We start from the raw sequence: 20,476 nt of genomic DNA, 5'->3' as shown, positions 1-20,476 counted from the left end.
CTGTCCAGGCCGTCGCTGGCATGATAATACTCTATTCGTGCCCTTGGTTTTTAAGCGGAGACAGGATCAGAAGTGAACCAGCTTCCCGTGGACAGAGCTGTTAGGAGTTGTCCTCTCAGGAATGGCCTTTCTCTCCCTGGGATTTGTGCCTTACCAGGGTTGGCCCATCCATCCACTGGCCATTTACCTCTCCACCTGCCTGCCCGCCTCCACCACGGCCCCTTTCTGGGCTCCTCAGCCAACAGGGAATGTCTAGAAGCCCCTCAGTTAGGCAGAGTTTAAGCCTAGGCACCCGGGCCCTTGTCGGGCGCGGTGCCGCCTTTGCTCCACTTCGCTTCTAGCTATTGGTTTTCGTGTGGCCCCTGGTTTTTACTCTGGACTCTGGCCGTGGGCTTGGCTTTATCCTTTAGAAATTGGGACTGGGTTCTGTCCATCTGCCTGCCCCCAGCTTATGCTTTAGCATGCCTGGCTCTTTCCCATGGCCAGCTGGGACAGTGGCGTCCCAGAGTGTCCACAGCCCAGGTGATGCCAGTGTCCGAGGTCCCCACCCCCATGCACACCAACTTCCTCCAGTAGCTGGTGGCTGCTTGTTGCAGAGGACTCAGCATCTGGGATTTAGCTACTTTCCAGCTCTCCACATCATCCCACCCTTGCTGCTGGCTACCAGCACCGACAGAGAGCCTCAGAGTTGTTTTTCTCCCGTCTGCTGCGAATCTGACTCACCCCTGCAGATCCGGAGGGGGGAGTGAGCGAGCGAGCCACGCGCCCAGAGGGGAGAAACTCTTAGCAGTGTCATGGTTCAGGCACACGCTCATAGAAACCCTTTCAGCTCGAGCTCTTCAAAATATGATTAGACCAATTTTACATGTCTAGTCACTGAGGCTCTGGTAGATTGGGACTGTTTCTATATGTGCAGAGTGAAGTGGGGAATTGGGGCAATTATCTTCAGGCAAATGGCTCTGGGCTCTGTAATCAGTCGGTCCTGGTAACGGGGGAATCAGCCTCATTCACTGTAGCACTGCTTTGAGTTAAAGAGGATTCTAGGTATTTGTTATTTGATCTGGGCTTTGTTTATCCAAAAGGCAGTCTGGGGAAGCTGCATCCCACGCCGCACAGGTGTAAGGGTGTGTGGCTCCCTTGGCCACAGGACACTGCTGACCAGTCGGATGCGGGGGGCAGTGACGTGGGTCTGTACATGAGCTGCAGTTCAACTGACCACCTCTGTTTCTGGTGGAGGCAGCTCTGGGTTCGCCTCTCTTTTTCTCCTCCCTCCTTCCTTCCTTGTGCCTAAGGGTCTTGAGACATGGGCCGGGGGGTCGACAGGGTCGTCTCTGTGCCAGGACCATCCAGATTCCAACGGAGCCCACGGATGGACATGAACTGCGCATGCGTTATAGAAGTAGGCGAGTAGCACAACAGAAATGAACAAAATCAGAAATGAAATGAGATGAAATTAATGAAATGAAATTTCAGAAATGAAAACTCATCATCGGCTGGCCGTGGCTTTTCCCTCTTCCACTCATTGTTTTGGTAAACATCGCTGTGAACTCTGAGTTTTCCCTTAGCTGGGCTAGAAATAGGCTCACGAAGCAGCCCTTACTTCCCTCTCGTCACTCAGGGAGCAAGAGAAGACTCGTATTTTTCCAAAGCACAGAGGGCTGTTTTGGTTTGAGGCAAGTACAGACTAGAACAGTCCTTGCCATTAGGAAGCCAACCAGTGGATAAGCAGGGTCGCATGGGGCCTGCCGGGGGACGCTGGGCGCAAGATCCTGGCTAGGGAGCCCAGACGGAAGATTCCTACCCGTCCATCTCCCGTATCTCCCTCACCCACACTCGTGCTTAGAGTCCGGGAGCAAGAGGACCTGATTAATAAGCGCGCAGCAAGGAGGTGGTGGGCTGGAGCTGACCGTGGGAATATGCAGAGGAGGCAGGAAGGGTTTCTTTAGACCCTCAGAAATCTTCGTCTTTGTCACTTTGAACTTTCCTGATGTTGCTTAATTAGTTAAACCTAAAACTTCCTTTCCACATTTGAGATAAGAGGGTTTTGCAAAACATCTAGCCAGACTATTGTGGGATAATGTGGCTCATGTGTTTTTTAAATTACTGATAGCTACTTTATCCTGCTCTGTTTGTTAAACTGTAGCATCTTTCTCTAGTGTTTTACTGTGATTAGTTGACAGCCTTTATGGTCACCGTTTCATACTGTGTTTTAAGATCTGCTGGGGCACATGCCTTCTTACAGGATATTATCTCAGAACCCTCTGATAGTTTTGCCCATTTATTTTCCTATAGAATTTAAGAATCATTTTTATAAAGTTCCGTAATGACCTTGGTGATACTTTGATTGGAATTGCATTCAATCTATAAATTAAGTTGGGAAATACTGTCATCTTCCCTGCGTTTAGCCTTAAGCCCCAGTATGATCTCACTCTTCATTTCCTTGAGTTTCTACCTCTGCCATTAAGGATTTGTGTTTTCTTTATATAATTCTCATATATCATATGTAGAGTTTGAAATGTGAAAATAGATCATGTGTTTCCCAAGTATTGTTACTTTTGTTGCTGTTGTGAATGGGCTCTCTTTTTTCATTGTATTTGCAGGCTGTTTATTATGTGTTTATGGGAATGGTATTGATTTTGTGCATTTTTCTCATAGTTTGCGACTTTTAGAATTGCTTGGTTTATGAGGCAACCAGCAGGCTGCTTAAGCAGTGAAGGTTGCAGAGAATTTTGTAGAAGGGATTCCTGCATAAGGGAGAGAGGCAAATTAAGTCAGTTGTCGCCAAATGCCAATCCACAGTGAACTGAGAAAAATTAAAGATGATGTGATGGGCTTTTCACCAGGCTCAAGTTATTCAGAGAAGGGACGAAGGGATGATTTTTTTTTTTTTTAAAGACTTTATTTTTAAGTGGTCTCTACTCCCAACATGAGGCTCAAATTTAACAGCCCTGAGATTAAGAGTTGCGCCCTCCACCGACCAAGCTAGCCGGGCGCCCCGGGGACTCCTCCCGATCACAGAACCTACAGAAACTTCCCTCCTGTTAGTCTGTCAGCGGCACCTCTTTCTGAATCACAACAGATAGTAATTAGAGAGTTTTGTTTTAAGGTTGTAGAGAGTTAAAAATTTTGTTTTTATTCCATTTTAAAAAATGATTTTAGGGGCGCCTAGGTGGCTCAGTCGTTAAGTGTCTGCTTTCGGCTCAGGTCATGATCCCGGGGTCCTGGGATCGAAGCCCATATTGGGCTCCCTGCTCGGTGGGGAGCCTGCTTCTCCCTCTCCCTCTGTCCCTCCCCCAGCTTGTGTTCCCTCTCTTGCTCTCTTTCTCTGTGTCAAATAAATAAATAAAATCTTAAAAAAATAAAATAAAATTATTTTACTTCTATTAAAAAAAAACAAGTTGGCAACCCGAGCTTGGTATCTCACACTTCTTTTGAAAGTGTGGCATTGTCAGGAGCCTCTAAATCAGGAACTTCTACCTCACGTCCTCTTGGGTGGTACAGTTTGTGATATTGGGTAATTCTGGGCTTCTCTTTACTTGAAAAGAAGTTTGGTTTATTCTTTAGTGTTCTTCTGCTTAGTCTTCTGTGTTCTTCCGGTTAGCCGTGTCAGTTCATTTGACCGATGTTTTATGTCTTCTCTCAACTCATCTTTTTACCCTCCCTTATGCCTTGCCATGCTCTCTGGCAGCACGCGGCAGAGAAGAGCCCTTAACTCCTTTACTCCACAGGGGAATGGGATGGAGGCATCCTCATTGTGTTTCTTTTTTTAAGGGATTTTCTCTTAATGTCCTTTCCCTGGCAGTATTTAGGTGGCTTGTAAGAGGAAACAAGATAGCATCTCCTGGGACGGACTCAACAGAAAGGCTGAGAAGGGTGAGAGGTGAGAAACCAGAGTTGGGACCAGATGGGCCTGGATGTGCGTCTTGCATCCCTCTGTTTCATAGCTGCAGTGGCGTTACCTGTCTGGATTTCTGTCTCCTCCAGTGAAAAAAAAAGCTCTTTCTAGGGTCCAAAAAACTCTGCCTTTCAGGGTTATGGAAAAAATCAAATGACATAAGAAATAGAAAGTGCCTAGCAAGGATCTAGAACAGGCAAATTCTGAACTGGTAGTTTGATTGACGGTAGCTGTCAGTGATGGTGATGGTGATGACGGTGATGATGGTGGTAGTGATGACGGAGGTGGTGATGGTGATGAGGGTGATGGTGGTGATGATGACAGTGGTGGTGGTGGTGGTGATGACAGTGGTGGTGGTGACGGTGATGGTGATGACAGTGGTGGTGGTGACGGTGATGGTGATGGTGGTAGTGATGACGGTTATGGTGGTGGTGGTAGTGATAGTGATGACGGTGGTAATGGTGGCGATGATGGTATGATGTAGGTGGAGATAACGGTGATGGCAGTGGTGGTGATGACAGTGATGGTGATGGGTTTTGTCTATATAAATTGCCAGTTCTCTCTTAGTGGCTTCTTGATGAAAATCTTAGAAGCCATGGTTTGATGTACAGAAGTACACAGAACTCCTGCTTTGGGCCACGGACTGTGCTAGGCACCAGGAATATGTTGGTGAGCTAAATCAGACCCCGTCTCTCCACTCAGTGCATTCTGTGGGGGCTCTGGAAATAATGAGTCATCACATTAAGGAAAGTCTCATTACAATCCAAGCTAAGGGCACTGGAAAAGAACCTTTTTTCCGAGCATACAGCAGAGGAAGCTGCCCTCGATTTGGGCATGTCAGGGAATACTTGCCTTGGAAAGTGATACGTGCACACTTGAGCTGTGAACTGAAGGATGGGCGTGTGGCGGGTAGCAGGGGTGGCGCAGTTCCCAGCGCAGGAAGAGCGTGTCCGCGGGCCCTCTGCTGGAAGGGACTAAATGTATTAGTGGAACTGGCAGAAGGTCAGCTGTCTGGGGTACAGAGTGAAGGGAGTCAGCGGGCTGGCCCAGGGCTGCTCTATAGGGCCTCTGTGGGGACAAAATGCAACCTTGTGTCTTGAACGCCCTTAGGACAGTGGGGAGCCGTTGTTCTGGGGGCTGGCAGGTGCCGCCATCGAGCTGTTGCACAAATTCCTCTGGCCATGGGCGGGGGGTAGAATTTGAAGGGAAGCCAGAGATGATGGGAGTAGTTGGGTCTCAGGCAGGTAGTTCTAGAAATACATGAGACTGGTGGCAGTGAGAATGGCCTTGAGAGGCATCTGGGCTGTCGAGGAGCAGGGCTTGGTGGCAGCATGGACTCGGGGAATGGGCTGTGTGAAGGAGGGAAGTCCTTCGCTTTCACTGAGCTGCAGAAGAGGTAGGGGTGGAGAGGGCACACGGGCGGCGGGCAGACCTTGACTCCTGCCAAGTTGAGGAGGGGGGTGACTTCTGTTGCTGACTTGCTGAGTTAGATGCTCATTGCATGACCCGTGAGAAGGAATCCACAAGGGAGAAGGGTGGTGGGAGGGGGCCTGTGGCCCAGTGGAGGGGTTCTGGTGGCAGCTGTACAGGAAAGGCCCCCTAAGCTGAGTTTCCAGCCAAAGTCGTTGTGGACTGAAGGGACTGGAGATGGAGTCATAGTCCCTCCATGGTTCAGGGGAGGAGCCTGGGCTCCAAGATGGTAGGTCTGTTGGTTTGGGGCAAAAGTCCTCGGGGACAGGAAATTCCGATCCTACTTCAGTCCCTTCACCCCACACCGAACAAGTGTCTTCATGGAGAGAGGGAATGTGAACTGAGGGCTCACATGTCAGCCCGCTTGATATCAGATCTATTTTTTGTCAGCGTCCAAACGGGCAGTTCACAGCTTCACATTCTTTTCTTGATCACTTTAGAACTGACATTCTGCCGGCTCCTTAGTAAAGAAAGAGCGAATCAAGAGCTTGCTGGAGGTGGTTTGGAAGCTGGAAATAGAACTATATCATGCCCTTAATACTCAGACCTGGCAGGGTCCCACGGCAGCCAGGAGGGACCTGGGCGAGGTTAAAGCTAAGAGCATCTGGTGACACTTTTTCTACCAGTTATTCAAAAATCCAGCCAAGGCCCAAAGCGCTGGTTATTGTTTAAAACTGGTGCCCAGGACATGGAGATTAGGTATAAGAAAGGCAAACCCATTTTTCTCAAGACCCTTGTTTAAGATGCCTGCTCTCTGAAACCTGCGATGTCTCAGCGGCTTCTGTCTGTAACGTTAAAAAAAAAATACGCGTTTAATGATGTGTGGCATCCGCGAATTAGATACATTACATGAAAAGCCAGTAAAAAAAAAAAAGAAAAAGAAAAAGAAAAAGTCTGCTTTAATGGCCCTCCAGCAGCCACAGTCTCCATAGCCCACCTCTCAAAGTCTGAGGCTACCAACTTCGCACAGAATGACCCGTTTTCATAGAAAAACGTCTCCTTCCTTCCTTCCTTCCTTCCTTCCTTCTTTCCTTCCTTCTGGGCTCCATGTCCAGGGTGGAGCTTAATACGGGGCTTGAATCCATGCGCTGAGATCAAGGGTCTGAGGTTTAACCGACAGAGCCATGCACGTGCCCCCAAAAAACCATCTTTTTTTTTTTTTTTTTCAACACGGGTGTGTTGTGTCCCTTCGCAACCTTGTTACTTGGCAGCGTTACCTTGGAGACCCCTGTGTGTTGGTTCACCTAAGATCTCCTTTGTTCTTTTCAGTTGTTACCCCCTCATCTGTGTTCCCAACGGAAGACTGTCCGTAGTCTTTTCCCTACCGATGTACCTTCTGGCTGTTTCTGCTTGGTCCCCTGTCCTGGCACACACTTCTGGTATGCATTTACAAGGGTTTGTCCGGGGTCCGTCTTGAGTGAGGTCACAGGGAGACACAGCGCTTTCATTCGATTGCCCTTCAGTACAGGGCTACCGGTCTGTCCCCCAGGCAGTGTGTGTGTCCCACCTTCTCACACTGCCTGGTTGCTCCCGCCAAGAGCGCAGGGCACCAGTAGTGTGTCCAGACCCCTGTGAGTTGGGAGTCAGGCCCCAGCACTGTTTCCCTGAGGGGCATGACCTTGGTTCTGACCAGTCAGGAAGAAAAGTTCAACTTTAGTGAAATACGTTTCTAAGACTTGCCACAAAGGGGGGTGGGGGGAGAACTCGCTGAGAGAAATTAGACCAGAGGCAGGCGGACGGGCTCTGCACTGTTTCTTCAAGTTCTTATGAAGGGCACTGAGCCTTTTGAGACACAGCATTGGCGACCGGCTCTTGCTGGTGCCTCCTGGAGAACTCTGAGCGGTGGTCAAATCTTCTGATCACTCCGAACCCGCACGTTAGAACCCCTCTCCTAATCCCCCATCTAGACGTTTTAAGTTGGGAATGGCCACTATCGAAAGAATGCTCTCCAGCCTTTGAGATCGGGGAACGTGTCGCCGGCGCTCCTCCCCACCCTGCTCCTTGCAGGCATGGACGGGTTAGTCACGGTGTATAACCAGGGTCACTGTATGATTTGTCACCCAGCTGGGATGTTTTTGAGTGTGAAAGGCCGCGTTAACTGGAGGGGATTCTGGGATGATAGGGGTAAAGTAGGGCTTTTTTGCAGACCGGGTTGTATGGGCGTCATAGCTCTTCCTTGATAGTAACATGAACTTATTAATAATATAACATTGGAATTGAGTTTATAAAGAAAATTAGTGAAATAAGATGATTAACGTTACTGTTATTTTTAGCATGTTTAAAAGAGCAACTTCCCATCTCTGACTAGTTTTAGAATAGACTTCTGTCTGAAGAGAGAAGGGTCCACCCCAGGAGCCCTGGTTAAATTGGATGAGCTGTCTGCTGAGAGGGGAGATGTGCCCACCTGTGCTTCTGGAGCCACTGTGGAAGCTTGAGGAAAAGAAACTGAGGAAACTTGGGAGAAAGAGAAGAGGAACTTTCTCTGAGACCTTCCTAGGGGTTCCTGACTGGAGAGTTGAGGTGCATGACCACCGGCTGTGGGGACTTCCCTCAGCATCAGTGGCGAGGACGTGAGACTCCTCCTTCCCCTTCTCATGCACACCATGCTGTGGGCCCAGTGCACCCCTTCCAGCAGAATTGAGATTTTTGCTCAAACTTCAGTGATTTCCATACTAACTAGATGATTTTTGCCATATTCCCACACTATGGTGGTACTTAGTGGTTTTCTTTAAATCAACTTGCTGTATTTATGTAAATGAATTTAGTTTTAAAGAAAATTATACTATTATTACTTGGCTTCTGGCTAAGAATTTTTTAAATACACAAGAAGATAAACGCACAGCTCTTACAATGGACGGTGCCGGTCCTTGGCCCCAGGAATGATCTTGGCGCCATCTTGGTTGGGTGCAGCGCTGTCCTCCCCTCAACAGACACAAGGGGCTGCGTCTGTTCACCCCCTAGGAGAGTACTCGTCTGGACCCTAGAAAAGATGTCCTGACAGGTGGTCTTCCCGGGCTGTGTAGCGTATTCTCGTCTCCCTAACCAACAGATATTTACCATCAAGGGGGACACATTCGATTCTGACCCTCGGGTCTAGTGAGGCAACTTGTAGCTGAGGAGTGCTGGGAAGGATTCTGGTTCCGACCACCTGAAGCCTGGTGAGTTTGCACAGGACTAAATTACTTGGGGAATATTTTCTTTCCATGACATTTGCCTTCTAATAATAAATCGACAGATGTAGTTGTCTCCATCTGCCTTTACCATGACATTTGCCGTCACTTCACATGTTTTTGTTTGCAGACGCAGCCAAGAAACAGGCTTATCGGTGAGGCTTTAACCCGTGCCCTTGGCCCCGGCAGAGCTCTGTCCCATACAACAGGAGCGTGAGCTTGGGCACCTTCTACTTCCTGCTGGCACATCTTGCGTGGCCTGCCCACTCCCCTTGTGAGCAGAGGACTCTCTTCTCATGCGGGTTTTTTCTAGGGATTGGGTGGGGGGAGGTGGGTCTTTTCTCCCATTATGTGCTTGATTCTTGCTTGGTTGCCAGAAAATGCCAGAAAAGAGCCCGTGCCTAAAAATATGCCTTCAGAAGTGCGGTAGGATATGCTTCTCATACAGGTCAAAAGCCGGCAAAACAAAGGCAATATATGCAGAATAGAAGGAACACGTTCACAGAAAGCACCTGATAAATTAGAGTTTTGTTACTCTGTTTACTCTGGTGGAGAAGGTGGGTGAGGGCAGGGGAGAAAGGCATTCTAGCACTTGAAGTCACTGTCTGTATCTTACTTGGGTTGGCTCGTTGTATATTTTTAAATACTAAATTAAAAAAAAAAGTATGTGTTGAGGCTGTCTCCATGGGTCAGTGGAGTGGGACAGTTGAAACAAATCCAGGGCATTTGGGGAGGGAACCCGTCGTGCTGTGGCCAAAGGAGGTGGTTTCCAGGCTGGGCTGTTGCTGTCCAGACGCCAGGGTTCTGCCCACCTGTCCGTCTTTTGTACAAATCGAGAAGTGCCCAGAAGGGCTCCTAGCATATGCTAGGTTCTTAGTAATTGGTTGATTTTTTTTTTCACATGTATATTATGAGTATTTTTGAATATTGAATTCCAATTTTGTTGAATTTTTGTTGAATCTTTTTTCACATATATACGTTTAAACTTGTCATTCTGGAAGTTTCCTGGCACACTGAGGTGGAGATGAGACCCCGGGGCCCCAACACAGCCATATAGCCCATCAGCGCTTGGCTCCCTCTTCGGGTGTCTTTTTTAAGGTATGTCCCAGAAATCATACCACTTTAAGCCGCTCTTTCTGGGGTATTTTGGGGGGTCCGTTGAAGTCACCCTCTTCCCCACAAGGAGAGAGAGTCAGGTAACTGACTCTGCCCTTCCCTCCTCGTCCCCGTGAGACACTTAGTTACCGCGCAGGGGTGGGGCACCCTTGCCAGGGGAGTAGTCCCTAACCCCTGGGAGCCTTAGAAGTCTCCCAAAGCCACTGCCCATCTTCTGGGTCCCTTCTTAAAAGCTGCCAGATGGATCGCGGGAGGTTTTCCCCATTCCCAAAACAACGTAGAGACATTTTCAGTGGCCAGGCGAATTTCAGCTATGTTCCTTTTAAAAGAATGCACATTTGGAGCGTAGAGAGCCCAGATCAGCGTGTTGTCAGTTGTCACTGTCCGTGGGGAAGGATTTCACCACGGCCGGCTGCCGGGCCTCTTGGCGCTGTATTAATAGCAGGCTGTGGGGCCCAGTGGGGTCGGAAGACAGGGAGAGGAGAGGGACAGCTGTGGCAGACATCACACCATGCTCCAGGCATGTGCTCCCCTATCATGGGCACACAGATGGCCCACACCTTGCCCTGCCGCTCAAAGCCCCCCAGGTCCGTGCCTGTCTTCTCCTTGTAGGGGCAGGAATGAACTCAAGCAGACAGCACACTTGACGAAGGAGCCAAATTAAGATTGGCGTGATTAGGATAGAGGGTTCGGGCGGCCCAGTGTTCTGGGTTAACTTACGCTTTTACTGGAAGCACGTGCGGCCGAATGAGGCAGCGGTATTTAAACAGCTGGGGGTGTTGGGTTCTATATGCCAAGGCTGGACAGATATTTTTAAATGTCACAGGCCAAATGGAAGCTCAGTTGGCCGTAGGACAGAGGGGCAGGGGGATTTGGAGGACACTGCATTGCCATGGCTAGATATGGTCAGGAGAGCTGGGGAGGATTAGTGCCTGGAAAGAAGCCCAGCGGGTGAGGTTCAGTGAAGAGGTCGAGGGAGGGTCATCCGAGTAAGGGGTGGGCACCGGCGGGTGGGGGCCGGGGCAGATGGAAATGTGTGGCAACGCCAAGGACGAGTCTAGAGCGGGGAGGTCAGCAGGGTTGAGCCCCCTTGCTCACGGGAACAGGCCGCGGGATAAACCTTTGGGTTAAGGTCTAGCAGAGCGGAGCACCAACCTCAGCACCCCTCTCTGCCCTGCACCCTTGGGGCGACTTATTTATCCGCCGAGTTGGTTTCCCGACTTATGAGGAAGGGGACCTGGGCTCCAGGAGGATTAAACGAGACCAGCAGCACCGGCCGCTGAGCAACAAGTCCCGAAACGGTGCCGGCAGAAACCCGTGTGGGGGAAGCCACCATCATGCAGTGCGGCTGGTGGCTGCCCTCCAGAGTGACCCCACCCAGAAATAGGTTGCGTTTCAACCGCACAGATTCGCTTTTTTAAGTCTAAGTTACGATAGCTGGCAGGGTTTAGATTTTAGGAGATACTACCAGAACTTTTGGAGAGTGGACTTCTCCTGGCCCACGCTCCGGAGCCTCTAGCTGCCCGGGCCCTGTATGCAGGCAGCCCTCGCCGAGGGGGAGCTGCCCCCTGTCGGCGAGCTGCAGACTGCCACTGCGCCCGCCGCCATCTGGCCCCGTCACTCATCTCTGAGCCGGGCCTGGCCTCTGTAGGCATTTGCACTTGCTCTCTGTGCAGTGAAGTGGACCTATTATTATCTCAGAAGGGGCGAGGGCTGTCAGAATTAGCCACTGAATTGCTGGCTGGGGCCTCCTTGACTTTGCTGTGACATTGGTCTTGGGAGACCTGGGCTCATGGAAGAGCACTGAGTGGCCTGGCCTGGGAAGGGGGAGCGAAGGATGGGGACAACGAGCTTTTGCGAGGGCCTTTGCCAGGTCCCTGGAGGCCGCTAGGCTGCCTGTTTCCGTCCCTGTGGCCCCCCGGTAACCTGAATAGAAGCACAATGTGGTTTTAGGGCAGTTTCTGCAGCGATGCCAACCTCTGTACTGCTATGGGCCTCTCAGCCGTAGCATGGGGCTTGGGAAGGCCAGGGCAGGTCTGGATCCTGGAGGTGGCTTCTCAGCCTGGGGGAGGAAGGCAGGAGGGCTGGAGGGGGCTGCTTAGGGGGGTCCTGGGGCCCTTGCCTGGGGGCAGGCAGCCCTCGAATTGATGCCTGTGGCTGTGCAGAGCCCCTTGCTTGTCCAAGTGCCTGGGGAGAACCCACGGCCCCAGTGGCGCAACTGGGCCCTCAGGGCCGCCTGTGTGAGGGCTTGGGAGACCCCTCCTCCTTTGAAGAACCATGTCCAATGTGGGAGAGACACTCGGGTTGGCTGTTTACACACGACCAGCCTGAAACTCAGAGAAGCTCTTCCTCCTGGTTGGTTTGCTCCTTTATTGGATGTCTCATGGTGCCTCCCATATCCGAGGCATGAGGGAAATGCATTCCTTCATTTAATATTCACAGTGACTTTACAGGGAAACTGTATAGGGCTTGCGGAGGCCAGGGTGGGTCTGGATCCTGGAGGTGGATAACCTGTGCAAGGCCGTGCAGCTGGACGATGGGACGGTGGTGGAGTCGGGATTTGAACTCCAGAGCCCGCCTTCCAAACTGCAGTCTTTGAATGCTGCTTGGAGATCAGGGTGCTGGCCGGGCTCTGGGGAGGGGTCTGAGGTGATGCTTGGCCTGAGTCAGGAGCGTGGGCCTGTCGCAAGCTGGGGGAAGGGCCTGGCGTGGGAAAAGCTGGCCATGGGCTCTAGGGACAAAGGGAGGCCATCCTGGCTACAGGAGTGAGAGGGAGGGGAGCGGGGCTGGACTAGGGCCATGGAAGCCCTGAGGGGTCTAAGCCATGGTCTGAACCCACATCCTCTAGTGCCATCGCTGCTACCATGAGGAAGGGGGATTGCCAGAGGCAGGAGGAGCGGCTGGGAGAGGAGCTGGTCCAGAGGAAGCCTGGTGGGACCTATTAGTGGTGGTGATGAGTATGTGTGAGATGCGCTTGCCTCTGGATGTGCTAAAGGTCAAAGGTCACTCTGATTTGATCAGGGTGTGAGCCGGGTGGGCTGAGCGGGTCTGCTTCCTGAGGTGGTCCCATCTTAGGGAAGGATGCTTTCCCTCTGAGACCTCTTTCTTGACAGTGTAGAGGAGGGTCTCTGGAACTTCTGGAATGTTCATTCGCCTATGGTCAGAGCTTGTTCCTTCCAGCCTGGAGCAGTTATGTCATCAGGATGGGGGGGCCTTGGAGAACTGACCTCGGTGGGATGTGACTGTCAGGAAGACCAGCCAAGCGTGGCCAGGCTGAGGGCAGACACCTGATAGCCAGCAGTGCCTTCCCTCACACCTGCACTTCTGGAGGGAGCAGTAGGACCTATAGATGTGGTGTTCTGAGTCTTCCCATTTGAACTTTCTGATAGGTGAGGACAGTGAGCCTTGAGACTTGAGAGGTCAGTGCCTGAAGCCGCTCCTCACGGCTCTGATGAAAACAGTCAACATGGTGGGGTGTGTGGGTGGCCACTGCTCACTGTGGGTCACCACAAAGAGGTCTTCTGGACAGCCCCAGGTTCGCTTGGAGCCCTGCCCTTCCTCTTCCTCTCTTTGGGTGATGGATGTTCCTGGGGGCTCAGACCGAGGCACAAAGTGCCCCAGTCCCTCACCACTAGATGGCGCAGCTGCAGTAACGCTGTCGCCGGTGCTCTCTATGCCCCCTTCCCCAGGAGAGCCCCTGGGGTCCCCTGGTCCCCAGTTCCTCTGGTCCCCTTGGCCTGGGGCACCTCTTGGATCTGCTCTGGACCTGGCTATGTGGTCTTGGGTAAGTGGCGGCACCTGCATGGGTTTCCTTGTCTGGAATGACAGCTGGGTGCAGGGGTGATGGGTTTCCATCGGTGCAATTGTTCGATGGTGAACGATGCCAGGAATTCAACTGCCCCATCTCTTCTTGGGTTCCCCAGCCTCTGCCTCTGCTCTACAAGATCAGCAGGCCCGCCATAGTTCTGTCTCTTTCCTCTGGCCAACCAGAAAGATTTCGGAGAAGGTTTCTGTGAGCTTGCCTCCGCGTGCTCTGCCCAAGGCCCTGGAGTCAGCTGTGGGCAGGTGATCTGTCCAAGATCACCCAAGAAGGCCTTGGAGATTGTGACTCCCAGCTGGTTTCATTAACAGCCCATTCTCTTTCATCAGAAAAGGGGCCACATTTCCAAAACCATCACTCCTTCTCTCTGAAATCAACACCAGACAACCGTCTACAGGTTGCCCATAAGTACCAGTTGCACTTGACGGCTGTTCTGGCCGTCGGGAGAAAGAGATCAAGTGCAAGAGCCAAACGCATGTGACCTTGGGTGGTTGTGGCGTGTGTGCACGTGTGTCTGCCCGGGTGTGTGCCCTGTCCACCCCTCCCCTTTTCCTCTTCCTTTCTGTCCAGGCGTGTCTGCTCTCAGGTGTCCTTGGTGCCTCGAGTGGCAGTGTCCCTTTGAAGCGCTGGCCCTGCCAAGCCGGGCTGACGCCACCTCCTTGATTTGACTCTCCGTGCTTCAGCCTCTTGTCAGTGGGACTTTACCCTTTGCTCCCTGGAGGGGAGGTGTGCTGAACACACGGATTCACAGAAACTCGGTCTGAGGAGGAGGAGACGGGTCTTCACCTTCTGCCAGAACCCGTTGTTCTTAAAGGGCTTCGATGCCACGCTCTTTGCAGATGTCCGTGGGGAGTGGTCCTTTTGAGCTCTGAGCTGAGCCCAGGCCCAGCACGGTGGCCCCCCACAGTCACCTCGGCAGAGCTCGCTCTGGGTTCAGCCGGCTTCTGTCCGACGGCTTGATTACTTCGCGGTGGCAGCCGCACCCCCAAAGCCACCTGCAGTGAGGATTTACTGTGCCCGTGGCCTGCCCAGCCACATCCGGTGAAAGCGGGAAACTCCAGACCATCTGTTGTTACAAAGAATTAATAACGGAACATCCACTGAGCAAACACTTTGTACTGCTGCATAATAAATGTGGAATGTGGTGACCTCGGCGGACGCAGCCCGCCTTTGTCTCCCCACTCCCTGCTTGGCTGGGGCACCAGGCTGTGGGCTTTGGCGCCTTCTGCCCCCCAAGGAGAAGGCTGGAGGCCTGGCCATGGCTCTGGTTGCTTCCGTCATTTTCTCCCTCTCTTCTCTACGCCATGGCGAATGTTCCAGGCGGAACGTCCAGGCTCCTGTGGACGCTGCTCCTCTGCCGGTGCCGTCTGCCTGGGAGCTCCAGAGCCAGCTGTGCGGCTGCGCTGCGGAGGCGGTGGGCCCTGGAGAAGGCCCCGGAGGTGGGTGGGGGGCTTGGGGCGGCTGGTGGTCTTCTACCACGAAGGACCAGCCTCCTGCTTCGTTTAGGAGTGAGCTCGGCTCCTTTATGATATGCGGCTTTTGTTCAGAATGAGCCCGGGTTTCGGGTCAGGCAGGGGGACACAGACTCTTCTCCTGGGGCCCCGCCCGGAACAGCATCGTGGGCGCGCGGCCGCCGCTCAAATGGAGGCAGCGACAGAAGCATCGGGGAGAAGCCGTCAGAAGATGCACTGCGGGGGGCTGGCGGTGTGTGAGGCCGGGCCGGAGCCGGGATGAAGTTCTGGCCTGTGGTGCTCGGAGCCTGCCACCAAGACCCCGGTGAACCCCCGCTCAAAGGCCATTTCTTCAAAGGAGACAGCTCTGCCTTTGAACTGGGAAGGGGAACGGGCCGGAAGGCAGGTCTCTGTGTGCGTGTTTGCCCAGGCTGCCCCGGGAGATGTGCGTGGACCCTGGGGGCGCAAAGAGGGGCCTTTGGTGTCCTGTGACATCTCCATCCATCGGGGGCCACCCTAGGTCCCCATGAGGGGCCAGGCTGGGAGGGGTGACAGGAGACCCTGGGCCACGTTATGAAATCAGGGAGGGGGTGCGTGAGGCACAGCCTGGTGTCGGGGTGATGATGAAGGGCTCTTCCGGAGGCCCCCCCCAATCCTGTTGTGCCGGATTCAGAGGGTTGGGCGGAGGCTTTCCTGAAGGGCTCTGAGGAGCACTGCACCCGCCGGCTGTGCCGTCAGGAGGCGGGACACAGGGAACCCGACAAGGGGAAAGACCACGTCGTCCGCCTGCCCCGCGGAGACCCCCACTCCACCGGCGAGCCCCCCACGTGGTAGCCAGAGGCCACTGACCATACTGTTCTTCTAACCCCAGGCCTCCATGGACTACCTGGTGCACAGCCCGCCCTCTGAGTTCGGCCTTCCCCACCTGCACTGCCCACAAGAGTCCCAGATGCTGTTTGGCCCAGAACTGCCTGAAGGCCTGCCCCCGGGCCTGCTCTCCCTCTCCTGGGGCTCTTCCTCACTCTCACCGCAGCCCCTATCATCTCTGTCCCTGTGCTGGGAACGTTGGCTGCCACCCCTTCTAGTCCCTGAGCTCACGGGATAAGGGCCAGAGCTGCCCTGAGGATTATTAATGTTCTCTAGCTTGGACTTCTCCCATGGTGTGCATGCAGTTGGTGCCTAATAAATGTGTGAGCTTGAGTAGGGTAAATGTCTTTCTTTTTGTTCATTCTCCACAGAGCCCTCCCTGCTCACCTTGTGCCCGTGTCCCAGAGGCAAGCGGGGGACCATGGCTCCCTTGTCTCTGCTCTGTTTCCCTTGAGCTCCTGGTAGCTGCCCGCGGGGCTTCTCAGGAAGCGTGGTCCCGTGCCTCTGCCCCGGCCGAGCTGGGTGAGCTCCCCCCAGCCCCCACCGCCAGTCCTCTGCTCTGATCACAGGTCGCGCTTCTCCTACATGGTGCTCACGATCTCATGGAACATACTGGCCGGACGCCTAGCTTCCCCTGCGGACGGAACCCCAGAGGGCGGGGCCTGCCCTTCTCACACACTCAGCACAGCACAGGCAGTGAGGGCGCAGAGTTGCTGGCTGGATGGACGGATGGATGGACCATCCAGAAGGATTTGGACAGTTGGGACATGAAAAAGGCAACTGAAGGGCTCTCACAAGTACAGAGTGGCCTTATGATAGTGCACAGACCGGGCTCGGGGATGGGCGGCATCCTGGAGTCTACGGAGAGCAGCTGCAAAGGGGAAGCTTCCTCCTTCCTGTCAGAGAAACGCATTTCCCAAACACATTCCCCTGCAAAGCTGTGAACCCGTCCCATCATAGCAGCCTCATGCAGAGGGGGTGCGGAATTCTCTGGGCTTGAGGACACCCCCTGAGCCCGTCTGTGGTCCTCGGCAGGGTCTGATCTGGCTCGACAGGCACGGGGAGGGGGACGGAGGGGCCTCTGGTGCCCGGCTCTGCCAGGTCTGCAGTGGCTTTGTGCTGGGCAGGTCGTCCTAGTTCTGCCAGCCAGGCCTGGGTGGCCCCTGCAGGCAGGGTACCAGGCAGTACAGGGCCTGGCGAGTGAGACAAGGCCAAGGGCACCGAGAGGCCGAGAGGACAATGAAGAACGGGGCCTTGGCTACCAGACAGCACGGGTCAAAGTCCATGGCTTTGGAGACCATGTTGGGGGTGGGGTGGGGGAGATAGTGGGCCTCCTGGTCCAGTTCTGTGGCCAGGCACCCCTAGCCCTCTCCGCTTCTGAGCGCGCCCCACCCCCGGCGCGGTTATAATGCCAACTGCCACCCACTGCTCTCGCCCGTAGCCTTTCCCCCTGTCTCAGGAAAACAACGTGACTATCCTAGCCAAGGCCAACCTTCTGCTTGTGGCTTCTGCCTGCCCTGGCCTCCTCCTCACCACCTGCTCAGCCCTGGGCACACTAAAGGGGCAGGAATCCCTTCCATGAGGTATTTCCTCCAGTGGGAGAGCAAGGTAGCGTGTTAGAAAGTGCTGGGTTCTGTGCACTCGCACTCGGGCAGAGCAGGAGGAGGAGTGGGGGGGAACCAGAAGACAGGCTGCAGATTTAAACAGGGGCCCCCAGGCTCCTTCCCCTCTGGATCTGGGCCCCGGGCTTCTCTACCTTTGGCACTGCTGCTGTTTGGGGCTGGACCGCTGTCCTGCATGCTGTGGGGTATCTGGCAGCGTCCCCTGGCCTCTACCCCCGGAGGCTGGCAACCACCCTCTGCCTGTGGTAACAACCAAAGCTGTCTCCAGATACTACCTGGCATCCTTTTGGGGGGAATCCAGGCACCACTGGAAGACTACAGTTAGCTTACACAGGTTTTACCTTGACTTCATGAGAAGAAATAAAAGACAAAAAGATTTTACACATCACCTGACCTGGACTTGATCCTGCTGCCCCAGGGTAGCTGGGATGTAAAGAGAGCCTCTGCCCTTGCATGGGTCCTGGTGATGGAGGTTGTTTGACCTGGAGGCTGATCGACATGGTGGGAAGAGCTGTAGGTCAGTGTGCATCATGGGCACCCGAGCATAGACAGATCTCTGAGCTGCACGTGAGGCCCTGGGAGGCCTTGGAGCCAGTGTGACCGCAGCAGGGCACGCATGCCCCGCCCATGGACTGTGGTCCCCGAAGCCGCTGTCCAACAGAAGGAACCAGGCTTCTCGTGAAAAGAGCTTATTCCTAGGCCGAGGCGAGGAGCGAGGAGCACAGCGTTGCGGCAGAAGGTAAGGAAGAGCTCCAAAGTCTAAATGGGAGCCATGGCAGGGGGCACAGGTGCCCCCGAGAGTGCTCCTGGGGACCCAGAGTAAAACCGTCTGACTGACAAGCTAGCACTGGATTCTGATCCCCGAGTCCTCACTGTCGTAAGTAACTGAACAAATGGAGAGATGTGTACAAGAGGCAGATGTCTTGCATGGAGAATTCCAAAGAATATATTACAGGATTTTGTGTCCCCTTAGTGCCCGCTGTTCTTGGTCACACGGGTTCGAAGAATGCGGAGGTAGACCAGATGGAGGGTGGTGGGCAGCAGAGCAAAGTTGACGGAGTGAGAGTGTAAAGCTCCTGGAGAGGGAAGGGGCTGGCGTGGGCAGCCCCTGGAGTTTCTAAGTTTAGGGGTTTTTACGAGCTCTTCTGCGGAACTATCTTAAACAATCAGGGTGTGGCCAGTCGTGCCGAGCGGGGCTTTGGTCACGTATCTGTCTATCTATTAGGTTCATGTCTACATGCTGATGGTCTTTTTTTTTTTTTTTTTTTTTTTTGCTGACGTCAATGGGCTTGGGTCTTAACTGCCCCTTGCCTGTGATATTGACAGATGCTTTTGTGGTTCATTGTCTTATTTTAGGGCGTTTTACAGAAGTCATTTCTGCAAAGGCTGCAAAACAGAATGTCCGTGCGGTCCTGTCCAAGTTGCAGAACAGGACGTCAGCACTGTTTGATCTTAGCTGTCCTGACTCCTTATTTCCTTGTTAGGGACCTTAGCCTGACTCCCTGACTGTCCAACTCACTCCTCACAAATTCATGTAAGACCCGCTTAAGAAGTGGGGCCGTAACTACCCATCCCTTCAGTCTGGGCACCGCTCTGGGACTTGTTTCCAGGGCGCAGTGTGCAACCCGGGCGGAGGGGAACGCTGCACACAAGTCGGGGCCAAGGTTCCCATCGCCAGCGACAGTCCGCTGAGAGCCCAGACCCAGACAGGATGTGATGAGGAGATCTTCATCATGTCGGTGAGCCCCCACCCAAGCCCATCACCCCGAGCGCATCACCCCGATCCAAGAACGAACCAAACATCATCACGTCAGTGAGCCCTCTCCGCCGCGAGCCCATCACCCCATCCAAGAATGAACCAGACATCATCACCTCGGTGAGCCCTGCCCCGAGCCCATCACCCTGATCCAAGAATGAACCAAACATCGGGGACTTCCACCGAGGACCTACCAGCACTCCTCAAAATGGTCAAGATCATCAAAAACGAGAAATCTGGGACACTCAGCTAACAGGATACCTGACAACTCCACGTAATGTGTCCTGGTTGAGATCCTGGAGCAGAAAACAGGCATTTGGTGAAACCAGTGATGACCTGAGCAGCACATGGCATTCTGCTAGTAATGCACCAGTACGGGCTCAGCACTGCGGAGAATGACCGCAGCGGTGTGACACCAGAAACGGTGCCGGGCACACGGAAACTGTACTATCTTGGTAACTCTTCTGTAAATCTAAAACTATTTTAAAATAAAAAGTTGAGTTAAAATCTAGACATGTGTGGCCCAGTCTCATGACAGCCAGAAACCAAGGCACCAGGCCTTCCTGGATGCCGCTCGGAGCCACAGAGAGAGCGAAGACGAGTGAGACCGCACTCTGTCCGCACACCCACGTGGGCTCCGGCTGCCCCCTGACCCTCCATCCTGATCTGCTTTCTGGCCACGACCCCCAGCATTGCACAGTGAACCCGCATATGGGCCTCCTCTTCTGCCCGAATGCAGGCTGCACAGTGGGGGTCCGCTCTACTCTGCCCACTGGCACCCCCACGTCCCGGGATGCTGGTGCCCGGCAGGTGCACAGCCGATGTCAGGTAGCAGTAAAAGATGAGAGAGGACGGTCCCTTGTGTGGGGGTGACTGGCAGGAGGGAGGCAATTGGGCTGGATATGTGGCGAGGTAGGGCTCTGGCTGGGGCCAGATGGCCAGTGGGCAGGTCCGATGGGTGGCGCTGGGTCTGATGTAGGGCACAGGAGGGTGGCCAGGGTTTCTGGCCCTGGAAGGGCTCGTGCTCCCAGAGTGTGCACCCAGGACCTCTTGGGAAAGGCCCAGGCCTCCATGGGCTGGGACCACCAGTTCCCGAGCCTCCATGACCCCCCTCGGGCCTGGCAGGCGCTGTCCCCATGGCCCTGAGTCCCAGTGGGGCCTGGCCTTCCCAGCTGCCCACGGTGGTTTGCACAAGTTGAAGAAAACCCAGAGTATGCTTCTGGCAGAAGGAGATCCAGAGGAGGCCCCCCTCTGCCCCAAAGTATCTCCCCATACCCCCCTGATGACATTCTCCATTTTCTCAAAAGGC

At 53.8% G+C, this 20,476-nt stretch overlaps 1 long non-coding RNA gene across 2 annotated transcripts in view; it reads left to right on the top strand.

The window, feature by feature from the left end:
- LOC125108179 (uncharacterized) overlaps nt 1–19,210 on the top strand; it is a 34,426-nt gene extending 15,216 nt beyond the window's left edge. For both annotated transcript variants that reach the window (XR_007129832.1, XR_007129833.1), the window contains one exon: nt 16,161–19,210. This is a non-coding gene — a long non-coding RNA (uncharacterized LOC125108179). The remainder of the gene's footprint in view (nt 1–16,160) is intronic.
- The last annotated feature ends 1,266 nt before the right edge of the window (nt 19,211–20,476 follow it).

The sequence above is a fragment of the Lutra lutra genome, chromosome 9, assembly GCF_902655055.1.
Source record: "Lutra lutra chromosome 9, mLutLut1.2, whole genome shotgun sequence".
NCBI lineage: Eukaryota > Metazoa > Chordata > Mammalia > Carnivora > Mustelidae > Lutra > Lutra lutra.
The sequence above is the reverse complement of the archived record's forward strand: the minus strand, read 5'-3'. Positions and strand labels throughout refer to the sequence as shown.